The sequence below is a fragment of the Gobio gobio genome (genome assembly GCF_949357685.1).
Source record: "Gobio gobio genome assembly, chromosome: 11".
Taxonomy (NCBI): Eukaryota; Metazoa; Chordata; class Actinopteri; order Cypriniformes; family Gobionidae; genus Gobio; species Gobio gobio.
The window spans coordinates 19885825-19911909 of record NC_137104.1 but is presented as its reverse complement, the minus strand read 5'-3'; the positions used below and the strand labels follow the sequence as shown (position 1 = coordinate 19911909).

General features: G+C 38.3%; 1 protein-coding gene across 1 annotated transcript in view; it reads left to right on the top strand.

Moving 5' to 3' along the window:
- Positions 1–3263: 3263 nt before the first annotated feature.
- Positions 3264–26085, top strand: part of LOC307133404 (zona pellucida sperm-binding protein 1-like) — a 596987-nt gene continuing 574165 nt past the window's right edge. Inside the window, exon 1 of the mRNA XM_079828475.1 lies at positions 3264–3439. The gene's annotated coding sequence lies outside the window, so the exon portion shown is untranslated. The remainder of the gene's footprint in view (positions 3440–26085) is intronic.

Here is a 26085-nt window from a genome sequence, read left to right as displayed (position 1 = left end):
TAACACATGGAAATCTGATAATATTTGGAGAAGTTGTGGCCATTTGAAAGTAGGCACTCAAAAAAGGTCAAAAGGGAGAAATCGGCCTCTAAAGATTGTGCAGTTCTCACCTGTTTTCACCTGCTGGGAGTGACAATAGGGCAATTTACATATCATTTAGATAAGCCATACCACCTGTAAAGCTCCCTCTGTAAAGCTACATGGATGCATAGCAACGACAGACACAACGTACTGCACATTAAACTCTTCATAAATACTTTTATTTTTGACTTATAACGCACATTTTACGACTACGTATACTTTATACTTTTACTTAAGTAGGAATTTAATCTGATACATTTACTATTACGTTAGTAAATCCTTGTTAAGAATATTAAGTAGCACTTCCTCCACCACTGGCTAAAATTATTAGCATCACATTCAATTCAAGAATGCTAACAGGCAGGTTTACGTGGGCTAAGTCATTCACACCAGTCAATTCAAGCAATTGAAGCATTATTCAATTTAATAGCAGATGCTAACATTACCATCTAAAAGCCCATTATAGTAATGGGGGTTTTTGGCAAGTGATACGATGCTAACAATTACAATTAAAACGACAGTCCTGAGCTAGCTAATAACAATAGGTAGGTATGGGAAGGTCTAAACAAGGACTAAACATGAGATAACGTGTACGTGTTCTTAGAATGAACACAAAACGACAAACTTTGATGTTTATGGAAACTCACCCCATAAGAAACAGAAAAGTATTCTTGCAGATCTCATTGCCTCCGATGAAATAAGTTGTTCGGGCACACTTTCTTTTTGTCGGGGTCTTCTTGTTTATGGATGTAACCATCTCCAAAGTTTGCACTGTGCGTCTGTTTGCCTCTAAATGTCCAATAATTCGTATGTCATGCCACTCTTTTTCCGCAGCTAAAGAATCCAGTCGTATGTTTGGAGACATAATAATTGCACATAATGTCTGGAGAAAGCTTCTGGCTACAGGACTGTCTCCCATGCAGAGAGTTCTCTTTTATCCTCGTGTAGCATTTACAGTCAAAGTTACGGATTTTCCCCATTTCTCTCACCGTGTCCTAACTACACGCGACGCGATAAGATTCTAGCGACAAGCAACTTGTCTGTCCACACCAGAGGCGACGTGACTACGAGAAACCACAGCAAATCAGAATAGCGTGTGGCGGGGCTCTTGTGGCAAGTGCACAGCACCAGAGATTAATCCTGAAGGCACTTGCAAGGAAATGGATTAGTACATAATCAAATTCACAAATATCACGCCATTTAAACATTACTACAAATACATCACTAAGTCACTAAGACAATCGTTGTCATAGAATAGACTTTTTTGTTCACAGTTTGAACGTTCTTGTTTCCATTTGTTTAATTTCAAGATCTGAGGTGAAATATCCATTCTTGCTTTTAGTAAGACATAGCTGGGAGCACTAAATGATATTCAAAGTCACATTACACACATTTAACATTAAATAAAGCACATAAACATTACCTGAGATTATGTTTTATGTTGTTCCAGCCGCGACGTCGCAGAAATATACACCGTTTCTAAAATAGATTCATCGCGTGTCGTCGTCGCGGCTGGTTATTACAAAAACTCAAATTAACATGGAAAAGATACCTTTTATCGCGTGTCGCGGCGTCGCGTCTCCACGTTGCGTGTAGTTAAGACACGGTGTCTGTCTTTATCCTCATCTAATGTTACTATCGATATAGCCTCTGATATTTTACGGTCCAACTCGTCTGACGCTAGAGCTGGCCAGAGCTGCATAACTAAGTAGCCACGCTTCCCTTGGAGGGCGGGGGCAATAACAAAAGAAACATGCCTGCATGCTGGATTCTCCGAAAAACAAGCTGATTTCAACCTCAAAGTGTATGCTTTTAAATATACCAATACTGCTATCTCAAACACGGAGAGGCTTCTTCGTGATCTCAACTAACAGATTCTGCAAAAAAGCGACAATCACAAATTTTGGAAAAAAACACGCTTCGTTCTCATTTTGCTTAAAATTTGTGCTGCCGACTTGTTTCACTGGTTTCCGTGACGGGTCACATATGTTTCAGAGACATTGTAATGTAATACTTTATGTACTGCTTAATATAGTGTCTGTTTGTACAAGAAAAAAGATCAACATAAGGGATCAATGAAGTGGGGTCAACATTTTTTTGACACAGTATAGCATCGCGACTACATGAAAAGAGGTTTCACTGTTTTAAAAAAAAAACAGATTTGTGAGCATTAGTGGAGCTGAATGTTTTAGAATATACGCGAAATACAGGTGATCGGTGAATCCAGCCAATCGTGAAACAGCTGTGTTGTCATTAGCGTTGGTGCAGCTGCTCAGGAGAAGCTGCTCAGAATGCACCAGCCGGCTGCTCTCGAATCTCTCTCGCGGCACTTTGATGGCATACGTCACAGACACGTGGCGTCGGCACTGTCTCAAGTCTGACAAAATTTCTAACCGGAATGCACTGCTTCAAGTCAGCCACTGATCGGTCTGTGCGGCGCTGTATGAAATCAAACAAGCCTACCAATATGACAAATCTGACTAATTGGAATCAAGAAACATCACATGCATATAATTTTGAGAACCAATGAGAATCTTCTGGTAGCATAAGTTCCCATTTTGACAAGTCTGGAGAATCATGACTGTTATTGAAGAGGGAGGGATTATTTTTAATTAGCCTAAAACTGTAGAATTCAAAAAGACCAAAGGGCTGCATCTCAACAGTGTGACTAACTGTTGAACAATGGCAGGAAGTTGGTGTGTTGTTCAATCTCTGGCACTTTGTGTGTGGTTCTGTGCTTTCTGTCAAGCTGGTCCACAGTGGAATCAGCCCCAGAATCCTAAAGCACTGATGTTACAGCAAACTGACCAGCGGGTTCAACAGCCAGTTCAACAACAAACTAGTCAACAGTTTCCTCAGCAGGTTCAACAACAAGCTAGTCAACAATGTCCTAAGCAGGTTCAACGACAAGCTAATCAGTAGTTTCAGCCTAAGCAGCCAGTGGTGCTGGCAGAGCCCCTTGACAAATGTGCTGTAGCTGATTATGAGCAGATCCAATGTGGCCCACCTGGTATCAGTGGTGCTGAGTGTCAAGCTATCAACTGCTGCTTTAATGGACAGTAGTGTTTCTATGGGAAGGCAGGTAAGAGTGTTGAGTCAATGTAAAGGTGTTCATGTTAAGCTGCTCCTCAGCAATAACCTGCACTTGTTCCAGTGACTGTCATATAGATATATATAGAAATAGAGATGGTCAGTTTGTGGTAGTGGCGGCAAGAGATGCTACCTTGCTTGAGCCTGGATTCAGTCAGTCTCATGGGTGGAAACGACCCACCTTGCAGTCCTGTGGGATCTACACCTTCCTTTGCTATATACCAGTTCCCTGTCACCGTATGTGGCACAAGCATGATGGTGAGTAGCTGTGTGTGGTTCTGTTCTGCATGGCTTAGAATGGACTGATGCCAACAGTTACTATTTGTTACTATTATTTTTTTTTTCATGTGGGCATCCAGTTGCTAACCTGGTCCCCTGTTCTTAATGGTATCAAATTAGGGGCTTTATGGCTTGACTAACATAACTAAGCGCACGCACAACATTGTCTCTGCAATAAAATCCACATTAACCCGTTGACCTTTTTATCCCAAGTAGTGACCAGACTTTTTTTTTTAAGCTGGTCCCTATATTTTATCGAAAAGTAGACAGGAGCTTTTAAAAGCTAGTTTAGTCCCTTAACTGGTGGATCCTACCTGGGTTGCTGTCTGAGGGCCTATTTGCACCTGGTACTAAAACATTTATCAGTCCAATCACAAGTGGAATATGCTAAATTCAGGTATTAACAGAGTCTTAAATGTCTTGAGCGTGTTGTCTTTTGATTACAATTTTAACCCTAACTTTCATTAAAGGGGTCTTTATAAACTGTTTCCAGAGCATGACATTAACCAGCTACTTTGTTTAAATGCCTGTGCTCTTGCACCATTAAAGACAGAATGTGGAAGGCAACTTGACTGTAGTGTCCATCAGGTCAAGAAAATGCATCCCAGGTCTGTGGCCAGTTGCATAAACCACTTAGACTATTTTCTAGTTCAACCAGTTCAGTTACATAAATAGGTAGACTGGTTTAATATGAATTTGGAAAAGTATATGTTAACTCTTTCCTTACTGCTAGTAGGTTAAACAAGACTCTTCTTAAGACAGTCTTAACATAGGAGCTAGGATTATGTAACTGGCACCTGAGGTTAAAGAATAAGAAGCTGAGGGCAAGTGGACAAAAATGAAAGGCTATTTTTCAATTCACTTTTTCATACCCTTCCTTCACTAACATTTCATAATTGCTCACTACTGGTGGAACCCTTGCAATGGGTTGAATTGAAAAGTCCTTAGTATGACTTCATTTACACTATTGGTTCTTTATTGTCATGTGACCAGTCATGACATGATTTTGAGAGTGAAAAATGGAGATTTTAAACTTTTTGATCACCATCCACAGTCCTTGTAAGTCAAACAGAAGCTTTGGCATCCTTATATCTCTGGAAGAAAAAAGTAATATGGTTTTGAAACAACATGAGTATGAGTAAACAACGTTAGATTTCTCTTTCTGCTTGAACTATCCCTGTATTATGTTATTTAGGTATTCATAAAACATGACATGCATTTCCACCTAACATCATCTAAGTGTTAAACTAATAAAACACGAACAGTGATCTAAACATTTTCTGCAAATGTGAGCCATTCCCGTGTCTGATTGTCTAATATATTTGAGATTAATATTAATGCTTGACTGCTCCATCACAACAACGTCTGAGGCAAAAATTCACTTAGAATAATAAAATCCAGGGGTAACTGGTTACAAACTTGGCAGCATGTGCTGGCTTATGTCGACTCTCTGTGCTGAGGTGGCAGTGATTCAGATGTAATGGGTCCTGTGTTTATTTAAATGGTTTTTCCATCACGGGCTGTAAAGTGAAGGAGCAGGACACTGCTGCAGTAAACAGGCTTGCGACTGCACTGATTTATAGCCCATTAGGAGCAGAGAGGCACTTTACTGCTCTAAGCTAATCTGAGCTCCGCTGGCACTTCTGCTCAGCACGTATGTGTGTGTCTGTGTGTGTACATGTGTGTATACATGTGTGAATGCTCAAACGGTTAACATTGCACCAGACTGAGGTAATGGCCTACCTTTTGCCTTGTTCGCTTGTTGCATGTAAACGCTCGCACAGAGGCCGATAGGTTATTGCATTAAACCTCCTTGAGCAAACAAATAAGCCAGGCACTGAAACGTTGAGCAGAAAGGACATCACATCCCATTATCTTTTTAAAGGTAATTTTATTAGTCCAAACAATGTCATTCTACTCTAGTTTATCACTTTTCCCAGCAGAAATAAAACGTAGGGTCATCTGAGGCAGCTTCAGAGAAAAACACCTTGGGAACGGCTTCCCTCCTAACCATGAGGTGCCCACAACACTTAACATTAGCCCTCAGTTCCTCAGTGACTGCTTGACATCGCTCTAATTACATCCACACGCATGCTATGCAAACAAAAGTCACCCGTCAACCCCACCCATCGTGCATCTGACCTGCTGCTGTCATTTCAAAGGTTTTTAAACCAGCGATGGTCTATTTCTTCATACATAAGCTCCGCTCTTTAAGCTGTTTAAAGGGGCAGTGGTAAGCCTTGGGGAGAGTGGTCAAACCTCCCACATTGGCCCCTCTACCACCTCCTCTCCCTTGGGGGGGCGATTAACATTTTCATCTAGAAAGCACATCCATCCAGATAACCTTTTCATACAGGATCAACATGATTGTAAAGTGGCCATAAGTCATGCCACTTATCATTGGTTTAAAAGAGCAATGTTGTCATCAGAGAGGCCTATCATAATCGCTCTGGACTAAATAATTCATCATGGGTTACACTGGGGTTAAGTGGAAATCACCCGGAGGGTAAGAGGTTCCACGTCTCACGTAATGTGTGCATTGTGTACACGAAAAAAACATCTATTCGTACATTAAAGTGCTTCACCAGTGGTTATATTCTTTACCTGGGCCTGTGCTATGACTATGTGTTTTGGTACCCAAGCTGTGGCCAGTGCCCTTGAAAAGACCAATGAAAAGACATCTGGCAGTTGGCTACAGACTTAAAGAAAAATATATTGAATGGGAGTAAATATTAAATTATAATTGGTCTTAAAGTGCCCCGATTATTATTATGCTTGCAAACAACTTGACCCGCCCTTAAACATGGGATTTGCAAAATGCATGCTCTTGAAAGATGGGTCAACTCAGTACCTAGTTTATTTGGACCAGCTTGCTCCTCAAAATCACAACCTGTAAGTATGAATAATTATTGATGCATATATTTTCTACAGGGTGTTCCAAATATGTAGTTTTGTGTTTTATATTGGTTAGGTCTCCAGCTAACCGACTAACTCACGTTATTACTGCCTTACTGAAATAGTTAATGCTAATCAGCTGTGGGCCACTATTACCTGAAATTGTCTGTTAATGCAGATTATCGTTCTTACTACTTTGAGTAATGAAGGATTGAGCAAGATTTGTTTTACAAACTTTAATGGTACATCAGTCATTCATGTTAGTGCTCGGCTAATGCTGTTATTGATACAGTTAATGATTCAGTTCCCACATGTGCACTGCAATAAATTAGAAATATAAACATTAGTTGATGGACATACACTTGTTAATGTTGATGGTGAGGAATTACAGTTGCAACATCTCATACCTCAAACTGAGTAGCATATCACTGAGAAACGTCCTGCTCAAGTCGTCCTTGCGATGGAGGTTCAGGTTGAATAACTAGTTCTAGGGGGGGCAGTATCAAGATGCATGTTGACTAAATTCAAGCATTAAAGAGAAAACAGTGTCTTCACTTTTATCTTTTTACACATTCATTTCCCACATATAATTGAATGAGGAAAGGAAAAACGAAAGAAAACAGCAACAACAGACTAGCATGTTGACTACTTGAACATAAATTTTGCTCTCCTTTCTTTGTGGCCAGCAAATTTCTCAATGACTCTCCGATCAAAGTCAGTCATCTCAGTAGTGTCATGACGTTTGCATTGTTCAGTTAGATATTTGAGGTCTCTTACCCCCGTTGTTGTCCACAAAACTTCAGTACCGACACTTTGAAATAAAAGACAGGGAAAGCAATAAAGGGCATTGCTAAGAACACATCCAGCCAGCCACCTACGTTTCTCATGACAAGCGCGTGAAGCTCCGAGTGCAGCTTCATCCTCTGTTCCACTGGCCTGCTGCTGGATTTGTAAATCGCGTTGGTCTGGGATCCTTTATCCTTTTTTTCTTCCAGCGATCGCCTTGTGAAAGAATTTGGTTTAACTGCTGCCATCTCTACGAAAGTGATCATCCATTCCTAACAAGGTTTTGGCGGAGTCGGAGTGACTGTGTCGCCCGCGCACTTTCGCATTAGTTGCCAAGAACGGAAAGTTGAATGACAGGTGACGAGAACCAATCAGATTGGATAAAATATCACGCATCCTATTCTGATTCGCCAGGGACGAAGCGACCTGCGTCCGGAGGAGGATTTTTAAGAAACCAATTAGAGACCAGGTTCAGGTCACATGCTGCCCGTAGATATTTGTACTCAGATAGACATCCATTTGTTCAGCGTCCCAGGTGCATGAAACCGCATGAAACATATTGAAGAACATATAAAATAGTTAACCGATCAAAGCCAGTTTTTATTAAATGCTGAGGCTCTTACTAACATCGTATGAGTAAACTATTTTATTTTTATTTCATTTTTATATCATTTTTGTGTACATGTATATTTCTGGAATTTTGATGGGGGCGGCGCCCCAGCGCCCTCTATTGACCAGCCACCACTGATGACAACTCTGAATAGTTTTAGCATGTTTAGCAGTGTCTGGATGTTCAACCTTCCAATGATACACAGCTTATATGTGCGGCCCTGTAAGTTACCAAAGCTACATATACTGTATGAAAACCTGCAACACACATGTTGAGCGCAGAGTGACACTGTTTGACGAGACAGACATCTAGTTGTCCAATTCCAATCACATAGCAGGGCTTCGCTGAAAATTAGTCATGAAAATGTATAGTTATAGATAGTTTGATTACAGAATGCTCTTGTCATTACTGTAAATAACCAAACTCTGAGTGAACGTAATCATATTAATGATCAAATGCAGGACTGACAACCGTAGTCTGTGTGAACTGAGTCAAATCTGAATCAATGTTGAGTCTTCGAGCAACACACAGGCTGTTTCCGAAATTGCGTACTCTCTGAGTAGGTACTCCTTTTGAATAAGTAATTTGGCGGCCATTACCCTTAAATGCATGACTGTTTCGCCAAACATTCTTACATATTCGGGTCTTTAGCGACCCGGATTTATATCTAACATGGATAGCTCTATAGCTGTCACGATAATATATAAAACTCCTGATATTAGAGTAACAATTACAGAAGAATAAAATAAAACTTATTTCGTTACCTTTTGGAGCTTGGAAGGGTTCAGTTTGAGCAGATGTTTTATACCAATCATCACCGTCCTCGTCAGAGCTCATTTCCCAGTACATTCAGCATCTGGCTCATATTCACGATCTCACGCATATTCTCAAAACTCATTTTTAACGTCTTCAAAATAAATATTTTGATCACTGACAGCTTCTTCACCACATCCACCATCAAGTGACAGTGATCCACCATCAAGTAATATTTGATTGAGTTCAGACTTGCTCTGCAGTAAATCGCTGAGCCATTTCAAGTTTTGCAGATTATTATTATTATTGTTTTATTTTCTGTCTGAGGTAAGTATGAGTGAAACGTCACTTCAACAGTGTGTATCAGACACTGCCACCTTGTGGAATAAAGCTGAATTGCACTTATTTCGTCATTACAGATTCATTTTTTATTGTGCAAAAAAAAAGAACAATCTTACACGGGTCGTTAGCAACCCTATACAATTTTGACAAAAAACTAGTGGAAAAACAGGCATTCAATTATAATTGTATATTTTTTTTCTTGTTATATTGTTTAAAATTGATTGATTGAGGAATACTAAGAAGGTTGATGTCTAACTTAAAAAAAATTAACGAGGAGGAGGGTATAGTGAATGACGTCTTGGGTCGCTAAAGACTCGAGGTATGCATTTAAGGCTTGAAAAGTATATTCTATATTGTGTGAATGTAATCTGGACGTATTACATACACCTTGTTGTCATTGTCACGTGACTTACAGCTTCACAGCCATTCACAGCTCCTCTCCCATGGCCTCATGGGATAGTAAAGTGTCCAGTGGATGAGCGCTTCAGAATCTCGCCAGAAGTATTGGGTCATTCATGTATTTTTTGCTTACTATTTTATGAATACTGTGAACACTTCACATTGTTTTTGTAATAAGTGTATGATAGTGCTGTTTCTGAATGATAGTGCTTTTCCCTGATTGAATCAGTGTTCTTGAACAAATCAGTTGAATGAATGAATGAATGAATGAATGAATGAATGAATGAATGAATCAATCAATCAATCAATCAATCAATCAATCAATCAATCAATCAATCAATCAATCAATCAATCAATCAATCAATCAATCAATCAATCAATCAATCAATCAATCAATCAATCAATCAATCAATCAATCAATGACTCAATCAATGATTCAATCATATAGAGTCCCTCACCACCTACTTGCTAACCTGCAGAAAGAGTCACTGAAAAATCCCCATGAATAATGCACAGACTGATAGTCTGTCTGGAAAAAACACAGATGCAAACAGTGAAAAGTCCCAATGCTGCTTGTCTGTGTTCATGGCGTTTCAGACTAGAGTTTGTGAACGGTGTGGAGTGGAAGCAGTGCATTGTTTCACTGCACCGTATTATCAAAGTCAGGGTGTTTGTGTTTTCTTTCACACCATGATCACTTGGAGTGAAGTTTCTCTTACTAGTGATTAGCGAGCGGAACATGTCTTTCCAGTCTTTCTCTCTCATTATAGTCAATTCAGAAAGCAAGCTCTCAGCTCTGCTAGAATATTTACATAGCGCTGTAGATTCAGTAGCAGTTCAGGAATCGCTGTCAGACTATTGCTCATGAACATCTGAATGAACATCTAATCAGCCACCACCACAGCAAAAGGTTCTAGTGAAGAATATAAAACATGAAATCAGTTCATGTACAAGTGGGCTAAAATATGCTTGATTGTCCACGTGCTAAAAATTCAAAGCATTGTAATTAAATCCCTTTATGCTCCTTTGTGCTAGCTGTCACCAGATTGGTCCGATTTCACATACTTCCAATTTTCATGATACTGTATAAGCATCAGTTCAATACAGTATGTTAAGCGTGACCTTCGTGGATCAATATAAGTTATCGGTATGAAACCAGTGGACTTGAGTTCTGAAGAACAAGCCGCTGGCAGTAATGTAATCCAGTCATATGAATATATCATATATCACTTGCATACATCTCCTGACAGGCGCAGTAACGGCATGCAAAAAACCCCCAAAAAAACAAATTGGTAAGTTGCTCTGGCTGGTTTAATGCTCAATACCCTTTCCTCTCGGCTCAATCTGTCACTCCTGCTCCCAAGACAAAGCTCCACAAACTCTCCCCACACCATTTTACAAGCCACTGGACCACTACAGATAAGACTAGGTGGAATATGAAACAGAGCAGCCTGCCATAAAGACAAACACACAGAGAGATGGACTGTAGGAGAGTCCCAGGGACAATAACACGCTGAGAGGAGCATTCAAAGGTCACAATAAAATATTGAGTGATTCAAGCATGTAACGGATTCTGATTCCTTAAGACTGAAAGTGAGATTACATTATTGCTGCGTGAAAACATATTGGTGGTGAACTAGTTCTAGTCGGCAGAGGATACACTGCATTTGAGGAACTGAGGAAAAAAACGTATGCGCAGACAGGGGTATCATTAGACAGCTTCAAGTGAATGTTTAACACACAACCCCCTCGCATACGCACAGCAGTGGTTGAAAAGACAGAGAAGATTCATTTGCGCTGAATAAATAAACAGTTTCCATGTGAATGAACTTTAGCAGATCCTGAAACATTTATGCGTATAAAATCCAATACGGCAAATAAAAACCCCCCAACGTCATTCCTCATTAGACCATGATGTGCATCCATTTTGAGGAACCTCCTAAAGCAGACAACCCTGAGATTTTGCAGTGGTCTTGATCAGGCATGTGCATCCATCACAGTTTGGGATGGGAATTGCAGGGAATTTAACGATTCTGGTTCCTTAACGATTCCATTAGCCATTCTTTTAGTACTTCTGAGGAAACTCCAACCCCCACCGCCACCCAAATAATTGGTTTTAACTTCTGTAATACTAAATACTAAATAAAACAATACTACTGATTTGTTTAGTATTTATAATATTGTTATACTATTGGTGGCCTTTTTTAATTGTATTTTTTTTTGTTTACTGAAGTACCATTTATTACAACAAAACTGTCCTAATTGTGTCTATCATTTATAAGTTCAATACTTTCATCGATGTATGTGGGTTAAATACACAAATTGTTCATTTGTTGGAGATGACAGTGAGTGAATATTTTGATTGATTTTCATCAGGGTGGGAAATTAACTTTTTTGCCAAGACTGATCCACATTTATGTGTTTTCCACATTTATGTCCTCTTCATACAGTCCTTTGCCTTATAAGTTGTTTCTTTTATCTAGCAAGGACACATCAAATGTGTCAGTAAAGACAATTATAATGTTAAAAAAGATTTCTATTTCAAATAAATGCTTTTCTTTTGAACTTTCTATTCATCAAAGAATCCTGAAAAAAAAATATTATTATGGTTCCCACAAAATTATTACAGTAAGTAGCACAACTGTGTTCAACATTGATTATAATAAGAAATGTTTCTTTGAAAATCAAATCAACATATTAGAAGGATTGGAAGAATAAGCTTTGCCATCACATGAACAAATTGCATTTTAACCCTTAAATGCATTAATGTTTTGCAATCATTATTACATATGCGGGTCTTTAGCGACCCGGATCTATATCTAACACGGATAGATCTCTACCTGTCGCAATAATATAAAACTCCCCTGATATTAGAATAACAATTACAAAATAATAAAATAAAGAATATTTTGCTATCTTTTGGAGTTTGGAAGGGTTCAGTTTGATGTTTTATACCACCATCAGTGTTCTTGTCAGAGCTCATTTTCCATGTACATTCCGCATCTGGCTCATATTTGGGATCTCAAACATATTCTCAAAACATTTTCAACATCTTCAAATTTAATAATTTTGATCGCTGACAGCTTCTTCACAAGATCCACCATCAAGTGACAGTGACACTAATATTTGATTGCGTTCAGTACTGGCTATGCAAATTGCTGAGCCATTTCAAATCTCGCTGATGATACCTTCTATTCTTTTGTTTTCTGCCTGCGGTAACTATGAGTGAAACATCACATCATCATGGTGTATCAGACATTGCCACCTTGTGGAATAAAGAGGAATTGTGGAATAAAGGTAAATTCAGTCACCAAAGATTCAATTGTTCTGCAGAAAAAAAAAATATAATTACACTGTTACACACCTCGGGTCGTTAGAGACCCTATGCAATTTTTACAAAAAATGAATGGGAAAACAGGCATTCTTTCATAATTGTATTATTTTTTTCTTGTTATATTGTTTCTAATGAACTGATTGAGGAATATTAAGAAGGCTTGATGTCTAACTTTAAAAGTGAATGACGTTCTAGCATCTCTTCTTCATAATACAGTAGAGTAAAATGTGTCATTAACACAACACAGCATTTTTTGTCCAAGGCTAGTCTGGGTCAGCCACCACAGTGCTGGTAAACAAAGCAAAAATACACTCAATTGGTTGCTGGTGGGTTATAAGTTCCCAACCCAATAACTCTTGAAGTTTAAGACTTGTTTGTGACTCACTGGTCTATTAAAAAGTCCTTCGTTTGTGAATCAGACTACACTGGTCGTGGTCATACTGCATAATTGTTGTTGAGTACAGCCAGTGAGGATGCAACTGAATGCAATAGAAAGATGTTTTGATGCAATATCTTTTGTATTATTTTAACAATTCCCAGTTTTCTCTCCCTGTACATTCAATTCAGACTGCAAACATTATTTATTTTGCCTTGCTGGTGTAGATTCAATGCCATCATGACACTGTCACAGAATGCAGTGCAGGTAACATTGTTTCAGTGTTTTATTATGGTGTTCCCTCCAGATTCCCAGGAACAGTTAACAAAACCGAATGCCCTGCAAATCATTCAGTATTTTATTCAGAACCAGTTCTGAGCTGCCAATCCTAATCAAAGAGCACAGCAAAAAAGAGGAATTGAAACTCAGAATATTACACAAGCCTGTATTAAATAAGTTAAATTACAGAAATATACTTTATGTATTTAATCTTACTTTATTGCCCAATGTCTTTGCTTCTGACCTACAATGATCCAATTCAACCATACTAATAAGCAAAATTGACTTTAGATAAACCTTATAATTGTGTCTCGTTTTTTTACTTACTGAATTAAGAATGCAGAACTTTCTTCTCCTATGTCCGATTCTTTAGAAATCCAGAATAGCAGCACAGCTGAAAGGTTTGTTTGCGTGTCTTTTTTTTTTTTTTTTTGCTCTTAAAAAACCCAACCCAGCCCAGTAGAAAAAGTAACGTAACCCATTACTTTCCATAAAAAGCAACTAACACGATTAGTTAATTGTTACAATATTGTAATGTATTACTTTTAAAAGTAACTTTCCCCAACAGTGCTTAAGATATTAAGTCTTGATAAAAATAAAGTGACTTTTTTTTTCTTGTTTTAAGAGTAAAGTCACTTTATCTTGATACACTTCACAAAAAACGTGTTATCTTTTGTCATTTTGCTTCTAAAGTAATTGTATCTTGATTTAAGACAAGAAAAAGAAAAAAAAAGAAAGACGTTTTTTTTTTTTTTTTTTGCAGTGAAAGCATTGCATTGTTTTTTTTTTTCAGTAGACTTTGTGTTTCTCTGTGTGTTTTGCCCTGAATCTGATTGTGAATTCTCTGTGTGTAAGAAAACAGCTGTGAATGTGCACATGGGCTAGGAGACATTCGGAGAGAGTGTGTGTGAGTTGTGTATAGGGTGTCTGGTTGGCCTGCAGATGAGGACATAAAGCCTGGTGCAGTAAGGGGCCAGTAGAAGGCAGGGGGGCCGCCTCAACTATTCAGCCCTACACTTAACAAGCTCTCACCAGGCACAAGGCCAGTCCATGAGAGGAGGGCCTTCAGCTGCCGTGTGTGTGTATATATTTGTGTGTACATACGTGTGTCTGAGGCTCAAACGGAGACGCCTGCAATAGACCGAATCCTTTTGGCTAAAATATGGGCAAAAGCCCTGCGGCGTGGGAATGATATGCAATTGTCTGCACGGTCCTTTTCTTGATATTTTCCACCCTGATTGCTTTTACCTCGCCCCAATCACAATCACACACTACCCAGGAAACGCTGCGGGACGCACGTTGATTTATTGCGTACATACATCTTGAAAAAATGTCTTAAACGCTAATGATGCATTCAGTGGTGGAGAGTAATCGTGAATGCCCTTGAGTGTGGGCTACTAATACGTCACCGCGCTGTGACTTATTGTGCTTGCAGATGTGCATGGACAGACAAGAGCACGCGCTAAATTGAGTCAACGGCCTGATTGAATTTGAAAGCTTGTTAGAGCGTATTAAGTGGAAGATAAAGTACAATAAAAACAAGCACAATTCAATTAAGGTTTGTTTCAGTATAACAGACATTTATGCCAATTCATGGAACCAATAAACGAGGCCTCATGTATGACATTTGTGATTGGGGGCGGGGGGTGAGAGAGAGAATCGTGATCTATTTTCCAAAAGGCGCTAATGACTAGTGTCCTGCTAAAACAATCCTTGATGGCATTGCATCAAATGTCTTATAGCTGTTCTGCTAATATAAAGTAGACGTCATATATCACCTAAAGCTTGTTTTCTCAGTTGGGAACAAAAAATGTTTTTACCTTATGTTTGGGTTAATGCTCATTGTGGTCTGGGATTCATTTGCTTCTGGCATGATGGAAGCAAGTATTTTGTATATTTGGACTTTTATAAATGTCCATTGGATTACTGTACTGTAAATAAAAGGACAGCTGCAATCAAGCTGATGTAAAACTCAAACAACTCAAAATTCTGATCGGATGAACCACAATCGAAGCAGTTTTAAAATGCTTATATACTGCACATTCTAGGGCTATCGATGCTATGTTGCTTCTTAATGCATTTTGTGGGTCCATTGTGTGCAAGAACGGTGCTTTCTGTGTTATCTGTGAAATGAAATGTGCATTCACCGTTACGTACACAACATTGTTTGTGCATGAAATGAAATGCTTACTTTACAGTGCAACTGGCTTTTGTGTTTCTGTGTACAAAATGCATTAAAGTGCAACTGCATTCGTGTCACGTAAAGGATTCATTCAGTCCATGAAATTAGCCAGGCTACAATTGGCACCCCATGACATGTCAACCGTAACCAGTCTAGAATTAAACTATACTACTTGGTGGAAGAACTGTTTATAATTATTGAATATTATTGTAAAAAACTATTTAAACATTGGTGTCTTAATATATATATATATTAATATATTAAGTATATTAATTAAAGCTGTTTTACAACATAAATATACCTCATAAACCTCATTTGGGGTCACAAAGATTTTTTAAGGAATTACTTTTAGTGTAATGAGGTTTATAGGAGGAGGCGGGAACCGGCGATCGTTAAACATAGTTTTAATCATAAAATAAACAAACAACAAAACGAAAGTAAAGCGTCAGCCACTCACAGATGACTGCTGCTTAAGCTAAAACAAAAACACAACATAAATAGTCCAGGCCTGGTCCTATTGTCACTGGTCCTGTTGGCACTGTTGTCACTCCTCCTTTTTTCCTTCCGGAGCTCCTCCGTGAGACTCAAGTGTGAAACACACTCGCGCCAATGGCCTCTCTGCCCTGCCCTGCTTGCCACATACCCCCATCGCCCCTCGCAGGCCGGGGGTACCTTCGAGACGGTGCTCGATGTGAGAGAAGGGGAGGCGAGAGAAAAGGAGACAGAAGGATGAGAGACAAAAATGAGAGAGGGGGAGAGGAAAAAAAAAAAAATCTTGGTCCGGTTCCCAAAACACACTGCTGCTCAGTCCTCAACCAGCCGAGAGAACTGCCTTGCGATTCGTGACTGTGGCACTGTATGCCCCAGCCGGACGGCCTTATTCTCCCCCATCCTCTGATGGCCGGTGATGGCTCCTCTTCGTCGCCGCCTGGCAGCAAGGCCCTGTTTCCGCGGCACCTGCTTCTCCCCATGAGCATACGAATAGATATACATCATTGCACCATAAGCCCCTTCCACTGGCATTCAATCGTTTAACAGCTGACATTTGCCTACACTGGATGTGAAAGTCGTCTCAAAAGCACATACAACCTATTATAACCTATTTGTGTCTCTACAGACTTTAGAAGGATCCTACCGTTGGAAACAAGTGAATGGTTTATTTTAATGGTGTCCTGGATTGCGTCAGAGGATGTTTGTTCGGAGCATTTGACTGCGGATTGTTTTGTAAACGAGGCACACTCAAGTTTGTGCAGAAGCTTGAAAGAAACTGAAGCTGCGTTACATTTATTTTTGTGCAAAAAACTTCATTAACATTATAAGTGAACCTCAAGAAACGCATTAAAATAATAATAAAAGTCCATGTCGTGACCCCTTTGAACTTTATATTCATCAAAGAATACTGAAAAAAAGTATCACAGGTTCAACAAAAGATATTAAGCAACACAACTGTTTTCAACACTGATGATAATGAGGAAGGTTTCTTAATCAGCATATTAGAATGACTTCTGAAGGATCATTTGACACCGAAGACTGGGGTAACAGTGCTGAAAAATCATATGACAATATTAGAGAAAAGTGGTAAAATGTATATTTCTGTTATGGAAGAGAGAGCATGTGAGGCTCAGCTCCTGTCCCAAATGGAGCATTTGATGTGAATTTGAGGTCTCTTGGACTTCGCACAATAGGGTGTCTCATTTTTCATTTTAGGATTCAGGAGGTGCCTGAGAGTGCAGCCAGACCCTTTTCAACTCTTTGATACTTGCTAATCTAAGATTAAAATTTCCAATCAATCGTTGCTGAGAACAAGAACGTGAACTAGAGATCCAAGAAAGAAACATCATATCCCTCAGTGTGACCATCTCCCACACTATATTCTCAGCTGAATCACTATAAACCCATTAGTAGAGTTTCCCACCAGTAAATGGACAGTGAGCATCTGCATCTCAACCCACCAGCTCTTTGTTTCCCAAGTGGAGTGCAATTCACACTCCCTCCTGCATCATGTGTCCAATTAAAAAAAAAGTGTGTAAGTTCTGAGTCTGTCAACCATCTGTTAGTCCATCATTAACACCTGACAGAGCCCTGGATCTCACCACAATCCGAACATAATTTCGGGGAAGTGTATTCCTGGCTGAAATATACTGGAAACGCTGAGAACGACCATGCAAGGGAATATGGCGAAAGACCATCAGCGCGTGGCTGCAAAATGCAGGAACGACCTCACAGGCACAGATACTCTTCCACTCTCAGAAAGCTCTTTGAACATGCAAAGTGCTCCTGTGAATAGCCCGGTATTGTGTGACCGTGTAAATAATACATGGAGACAATAATGATGGACGGCCGCAAAATATTTTTACAGCTTTGAAGCCCAGCGAGAATGATAACGGCTAATATAACCCCATTAAACGCCATTTGTGATAAATATACGGTTACCTCCTGTGCCGGTTTAATTCTCAGACATAACACAGACAAAGAGATTTACAGAAACTGCAGCAAGAGGGATCAAATGAATATTTATGTCTGCGCTTGAGGAGAGAAATGGCTGTGATGAAGCTGATTGTGAAGCAAAGGTTGCAGCTGCTACGGCGGGTTCATTGAGATCTAGTGAAAGGGAACGCGTACGTTCACGCTCTTTATGTTAAAGCTGAATGGAGAGAGGGTTGAATTAGGTAGGTGGAGACCCAGAGTGTTGCCTTGGTAATGACAGGGGGCACTGTTGCAATGCATTTTGGGAGCTTACAGTGATTTTGTGTGTGTAATCACGCCCAAGCGTCAGAACTCATTATCACCACGGCTATGTTGTTGTCCCACTACACATTTGTGTGCTTGGGTACGTAGAGACTGGTGTTGACAAGTGTTTTGTGATTAAGGGAGGTTTGTTTAGAAGCAGCTTGGGTGTCTTTATGAGTCTATGTTTGTGTGTGTGTGTGTGTGTGTGTGTGTGTGTGTGTGTGTGGCTATTTGTATATTCTGATAGCTAACTGGAAATGAGTTTTCTATCTCCTATCTGAAACCAAATACATCCCAGTTCCTGTCAACCATGGAGAATATTCAGCTGGGTGGGCACCAATGTGCACAGTGTGGTTATCTGATTACATAGACTGATTGTGTGTGTGTGTGTGTGTGTGTGTGTGTGTGTGTGTGTGTGTGTGTGTGTGTGTGTGTGTGTGTGTGTGTGTGTGTGTGTGTGTGTGTGTGTGTGTGTGTGTGTGTGTGTGTGTGTGTGTGTTTGTGTATGCTAGAAAGGGGGATTAAATGGATCTCTTTGGTGTCGGAGGGTGAAATGTTGAAGTAAATCACCTCAAAAGCTCTTTAATGTATATTTATTAGTTTGCCTGACCAAGAAATGAAACTTCACACTCGAATTTGCAGCTGAACGCGGATGTTTGTGCACCATACATGGCCATTTTCAAAATATCATACTGAGGCGCACTATGGATTTGGCCTTTTGGGCATGTCGATCCATACTAAGTATTCAGAGAAAAAAATCCACACAATTCAAGCTAAAACTGCATGGTAAATGTGACATATGACACCACAGATAAGCACAGTCATAGCACAATTCCCAAGAATCTGAATCACAGTTTAATCGAGAAGCATGCATGAGTTTTTCATAGACTATAATACTAGTCATTACACAGACAGCTGAACAAATCCACCCAGTGGCCAAATCATTGGATGTTCTCAATTTTCGCCGCTTACTGAAACGTATTCTGCCACACGCTACAACTTTAAAAGAGAGAAAAACCTGTTTATCACACAGCACAGAGGAATTGGGACGTGAGGCATGAGTTCAGTTATAAGCCGGGCTTTTATCTCCATCCATAAGCGCAAATCGTTTTCCTAAAGCTGCTGCTGGGTGCAATTAAGCCCCAAATCTTCCCTCTCAACTCCATACATTTTCTCTCTTATCAGATGCGTGTTCGAATAAAGCTGTTTAGCCGATGTTGAACAAGGATGTTCGCACATTAGCAAGATAAAGCTGGAAAGCACTGCTATAATTGTTGCTGTTATGCGTAGTGACAGGGCTGATGGCGTCAAATGCCTTGTCCATCATAACGTTTAGGCTTAAAGTGACTCTCATTAAAGTGATGTATGAGTGATAACCATCGGAATCTAGTCTAATAAGATGGTATGCCATTTCTGTTCATGACTAGTGAAGCTGCCCTGTGCTAAATGCTTTGCAAAAACTCAGGTCCTTGAAAATGTTCTCTTTTGAAAGTGTGCTCTGTAATGTACAGCAAAAGTGCCCCCAAAAAGAATTTGAAGTATTTTATTTTTGCAACACTTGTGTCTTTCTATTTGAGAAAAGAGCAGTTTTTTTCACAGTTATTTTTGCAAGTTCTTATCAAAGTGGTCAGAAGAAGATTTTTAATGGATGTAAGAGTCAGTCCTTCTCAAGTTCATACAGGAGTCAGCTTATCAGAGTAACTGTGGGTGTAGTTCATCAATTCATATCTGACAACCAGAAAGTGTCCAGATTTGTTTGGTCTTAATTTTGAATAGTACTAGTGATATCATCAAGCCCACAGTGTGGACATTCTTGAAGCAAACTTTTGCCTGAATTTGCCATGAGGCGGCAGCAACAACCTCCCCCGGGTCCTAATGCCTGCCCGGTAAGTTTTATTTATTAAAGGGTTAGGTCACCCAAACACAATCAGAGTTATATTTAAAAATACACTGGCTCTTCCAAGCTTTATAATGCGAGTGAATAGTAACTGAGATTTTGAAGCCCAAAAAAAAGGCCTTTTGAAGCAAAGCAATGTGTTATTGAAAGAAAAATATCCATAATTATACATTCATAAACTGTATTCACTAGCTTCCGGTAACGGCTGTCCGCCTTTTCACAAGAGAGTCGAGTTACGGCGTATGTAGGAGTTGCTCTCGTGGTTCCATCTTCCGAAGGAACTCGACTCTCTTACAGATGTTACAGGAAGCCAGTGATTCTAAAGGGTTTATAAAGTTATAAATATGGATATTTTTCTTACAAAAGCACATTGCTTTGCTTCAGAAGTTCTTTATTAACCTTCTGAGGCTGTATGACTTACTTTTATGATGAACGAATGCACTTTTTTGGGCTTCAAAATCTCATTACTCCCATTATAAAGCTTAGAAGAGCCAGTATATATTTAAAAAAAAATAGCAACTGATGTCATAAAACCACAAATCTGATTTGATTGAATGGTCAGAAGCCATAGTTTACATGATGAATTAATCACAAACATGTGATTGTAAATTAAATAACTTTATATATATTTTTTAATTTTATTTTATTAATTAATGTGTAATATATTTTTTCAATGTTAATGTCAACTGCATCTGTCTAAACCCCCCCCCCCAAAAAAAAACAGCGATTGATTTTATTAGTTTTAAAGCTTTAAATCTTAATATAAAAAGAACTTTAATAATGTTTTAGTTCCAACAAAGTACATTTTTGCACAAAACTAACCAAAATGAAAAAAATATTTGTTTATAACAATAGAGACTTGGTGTTGTTTCCAAAAAAAAGGAAAATAAATCAGTATCGGCACCGGGTACCGGCCAAAATGAGTTGAAAAATATCGGCATATCGGATACCAGCAAAAATCCAATATCCAATCCAGTATTTTTATATAATCCAGTGAGTATTTTTAAGCTTGAATTGAGTGTCCACTCTATATTACTAAAGAAATATTCATATGTATCTTTATTCAGAAATAGCATGTACAAAGTACTACATGTTTTTGTTCACTGATCATGCTAATACCAGGGTTGGGCACCATTCAGACTTCATTTGGGAATGGCTTTTACATTCCATATTAATTCCTTTGATTTGTAAATTTGAAGCAATTGAAGCAAAATTGGAATTCAAATGTAGAATTAAAATGAACTGAAACGAATTATATACTGAATATATATATATATATATATATATAATGTATATATGAGAAAATCTGTAATAAATGTAATGTTTCATCTGGACATTCCATTCAGTTTTACAGCTTAAAGTTTCAAGTATTAACATACATTCATACATACATACATTCATACATTCGTTCGTTCGTTCGTTCGTTCGTTCATTCATTCGATTTTTTTTTTTGTGTACTTTGGACTCATAGTTATCATGGTAACACTTTATTTTACAATGTCATTGTTACATAATTTATGTACTTACCATCATAATAACAGTAAATTATGCATAATTACTTGCAACTAACCCTCAACCAAACCCTAATCCTACCCTAACCCTATAGTAAGTACATATTGTTAATTAATATTATTCTGTACTTAAATATATAATTACACTCTAACAATGACACCACTTTCATATGCTTTTGAGTGGACACTGATGATACAATACAGTAAAAAAAACAAAACAAAATAAACATCCGCAGACATATAAGGCTTTGCTGATTGAATACAACCGTTGAAAGATGTATTATTTTGTACTTTTGAGAGTCTAAATGTCCTGCCGTGAGCCAGTATGACGCAGAGCTGCTAGCAGTTTAGCAGTACGGTGAGTCCGAGAGGAAAGGGGAAGGGTAGAGGGGAAGGTCTGCGATTAAAATATCCCTCATCTTGTACAGGAAGATGCGCCCTAAAACCCACAAAGGACCCAGAGCGATAAGAAACACAAGTGTGTCAAACTCATATGTGTTTGTTTGTGTGTGTAGACAGATGGCCACTGCATGGGGCCTGACTAAGCGACCAGTGTGGGAAAGAGCAAAGAGAGCACAGGCTAAAAGGGCATTCATGGACGACCAACCCAGAAAGACGGAGTACACAGAGGAGGGTAGGTGATGTCATGCTGGACTGAGGAGGCCGGGCACACATATCTATCCTGAGAGTATTGTTATGAAATGTGAGCAGTGAGTGGGCTGTTATGAGCGCATGGTTTGATAACAGTGCGCTCTGTAATCACACTGGACACGTCGACTGTGGGAGGCTGAGCCGTATCCCTGTTACTCAGCTCACGGCAACTGCAATTTCCTAATAATGTCAGGTTACACAAGCACCCACAACCCGCGCCTATTGTAAATGAGGTGACATGAAGAAAAAAAAGAAGCTATTTAAGGCTGTTTTGTTTCAGGAATCAAATTTCATGTGGTGTGATTTGGTACAACATGATTATATATATATATATAAATTGTTCAGCTGTATTAACATTACCGTAAACTTTATAGGCCTCAGAATTCATTAAATTATTAACTACTGGCAAAAATCTAACAATTTTTTGAGTAGCATGTAATGTAGTCTGGGTCTTTTTTGTTTTGTTATTGTTATTTATTTATTTATTTTTGTCCACGTTGATATCTGTCCAATTTTGCCTGTCTTTTACAAAGTTACAGATGATTTTGTGCCGAAATTCTAAAGAGTTTCATTGGCTGCACAGCCTTTGACGCTAATTACAAATGATATGGAAAGCACTTTCTCCACTTAAAAGTTGATTAGCCCATTTAATTTACTATCCTAACTACTAGGGGTGTGAAGATACACTCATGAGATGAGATGATACATGATATTGGGTTCTCAAGAATGAGATGAGACGAGGCGATATTTTAACACTATTTTTAATAAATCTTCAATGAGAAAATAAATGACTGGAAAAATAGTTTTTTATCCGACTGAAATAAATAAATAAATAAATAAATAAATAAATAAATAAATAAATAAATAAATAAATAAATAAATAAATAAATAAATAAATAAATAAATAAATAAATAAATAAATAAATAAATAAATAAATAAATAAATAAATAAATAAATAAATAAATAAATAAATAAATAAATAAATAAATAAATAAATAAATAAATAAAATTGCAAGTACAATAATATAGGCTTGTCACAATTGTAATCAGATTTTTTTCCTGTGGTAAAAAAAAAATAGACCTACGTGAACAAGAGCCTTTAAAATGACATAAAATATATAGTCTGTATAATAATGAGGCAATACTACCGGGTTCAAATAAAGTATCAAAAGCAAGTAATCATATGGTTTTAATTAACAACTCAGTTAAAATACATTATAGTATACATAATTTAAACATAATCAACTCATATACATAATGTATTATAACAAATGCCTGCAGAGTGTTCCAATAGCCTGGTGTTGTTACACTTTACAGCATGATCAAATCCTTGTCTAATATTGGCCAAACAACATTTAAAGTCGGCGTGAAACGGAAGTTGAGATCGTCTTTTTCTCCTTATTGTGACGTATATCCGAGTGAAACAGCTTCTGAAATTAGAAAAAATGTAGGGCGGGGCTTGATTTCGTCCTTCGGGAATTGATTGGATCGTTGGAAGTTGGGCGTTGCGGACAAAATGGAGGCAGATTTGAATGCCAGTTTGCACTCAGTTGTGGAGAAAAACTCGATCTATCTCTTAAAAAAATTTATTTTCTCTCTAAATCTTTTCTACATATGTTACTGAGCATATTTCCTCACTTTTCGCTGGTTTATGCTACAGATTTCACTTATTTTAAGCCTTTTATGGCTTTATTTCTGTAAAACTTTTTTCTCAGCTCTCCATTAAAAGGGGGGCGCGCCGTAAGCGAGTTCACACATGCTGCATTCCTAAGTGCGAGTTTTTTTTTAAATAAAAAAAGCTTTTATTTCTCATATATTTCTCTCTTTTTGCCTCAAGTCCTTACGGTGGCCCAGTAGTGCACAACACAACGAAATTTAAAAAGCATACATAAGTTCACAACACAACAAAATAAATCCACAACACAACGGAATGAAACCACAACACAACGAAATCAAGACACAACACAACGAAGTCAAGCCGCAACACAAAGAAAAATCCACAACACAACGAAAAATCCACAACACAACGAAAAATCCACAACACAACGAAAAGTCCACAACACAACGAAATAGCCTCAACACAACGGAAATGCTCCCAACCACTAGGGGACTCTCGGAGTGCGCTAAAGTTAGTTTTCCTTGCATTGTTCTATATAGATTCGCCAATCTTACAAATATTTAAACACTACGATCAGTTTTAAGTGTGCAGTTGTATATCGACATGAAATATCAATTAAAAATCACTTACGTGCATAATAGCTGCATATTTATACTCGAGAACGCTTTGACCCGCTGCCTCGGCGCTAAGGGAGCGTCTGCCAATTCCACCAAGTTGAAATAATTTGTATGAATTAAATTAACTTTTTTTTTTTTTAATTTTCAAATTCCAATGTTGTGTTGTGCATTATTAAGTCAATTTTACCAATACAATCAAGCTGTGGAATTTTAACATGTCTGTTTTTAAATGTTAAAAAGTAATTTTAATTCATACAAATTATACATTTCAACCAATTGGTGGAATTGGCAGACGTTCCCTTAGCGCCGTGGTATCGGGTCAAAGCATTCTCGAGCATAAATATGCAGCTATAATGCATGTAGGTGATGTGATTTAAAATTAATATTTCATATAGATAAACAATGGTTAGCCTACATACTGTTGAAACTAATTGCGGTATTGATTTCTTTGTAAGATTCCCAACTCTAGAACAGTGGCAGCTTTACAGCGCTCCGAGTGCCCCCGAGTGGTTGGGAGCATTTCCGTTGTGTTGTGGCTATTTCGTTGTGTTGTGGATTTTTCGTTGTGTTGTGGCTTGATTTCGTTGTGTTGTGGATTTTTCTTTGTGTTGTGGCTTGATTTCGTTGTGTTGTGGTTTCATTCCGTTGTGTTGTGGATTTATTTTGTTGTGTTGTGAACTTATGTATGCTTTTTAAATTTCGTTGTGTTGTGCACTACTGGGCCACCGTAAGTCCTTCCTGAAGAAGGTATTGTGTATACCGTGAAAAATGCAGCTAACCATCATATTGCTACTATCAGTGACAGGTTTCTGAGAGGCGGTGCAGAAACGAGACAGGGGGCGATAACCCCGCCGTCACGCCATAGCACATGACCGGGAGAGAAGAGAAGTCGTTTCGATGGGGGAGGGAACATAATGTATTTGATTAAAGATTATAAGGGTAAATTAATTTTTAAAAATGAATGAAGTGCACAGATAAATCAGTTATAGTAAACACTACAATATTAAATATAAAAATATGAATTGTTAAATTTGATTTCATGCCGCCTTTAATTCAAAAGACAAATAATCTTTATTATTTGGCCACTTCTTTATATTGAAATGCTACAGCCAGTAATTTTTTAAACAAGAACTGAAGTCAAGATGAACAACAATTTGCATATTTATACCAGGGCCGGCCCAAGCCTTTAAGGGGCCCTAAGCAGAATTTTATTTGGGGGCCCCTCTGTGCCACCAATACAGTTGACTATATTGTCAGTTCTTGATAATTCGCACACCCAGTATCAATTCTATTAGTTGTAGCTGTGTTTAATTTTAACAGTAGCAAACCCACAAGAGTGGTCAGGTGTTAATTTACAATTTAATATTCAAAGTCTTAAAGTACTACAGTAAAGTACTTAAAGTACTTGGATATGTACAATTTTTTAAATGATTTTAAAATAAGTCTCTTATGCTGAATGTGGTCACAACCCCACATTTTGGGGTATACATTCCACGAGATTGCACACTCGTATTATTTACACGCATTTTCGTGAGATCGGGCTCAATATTCGCACGAAACCATATCACATTCTCAAATCCATCCATTCATAAAAAAGGTTACCTGGCAACTGACGAGTAGCACAGTTTCACACGATTTTTCTCGCACTTTGCAC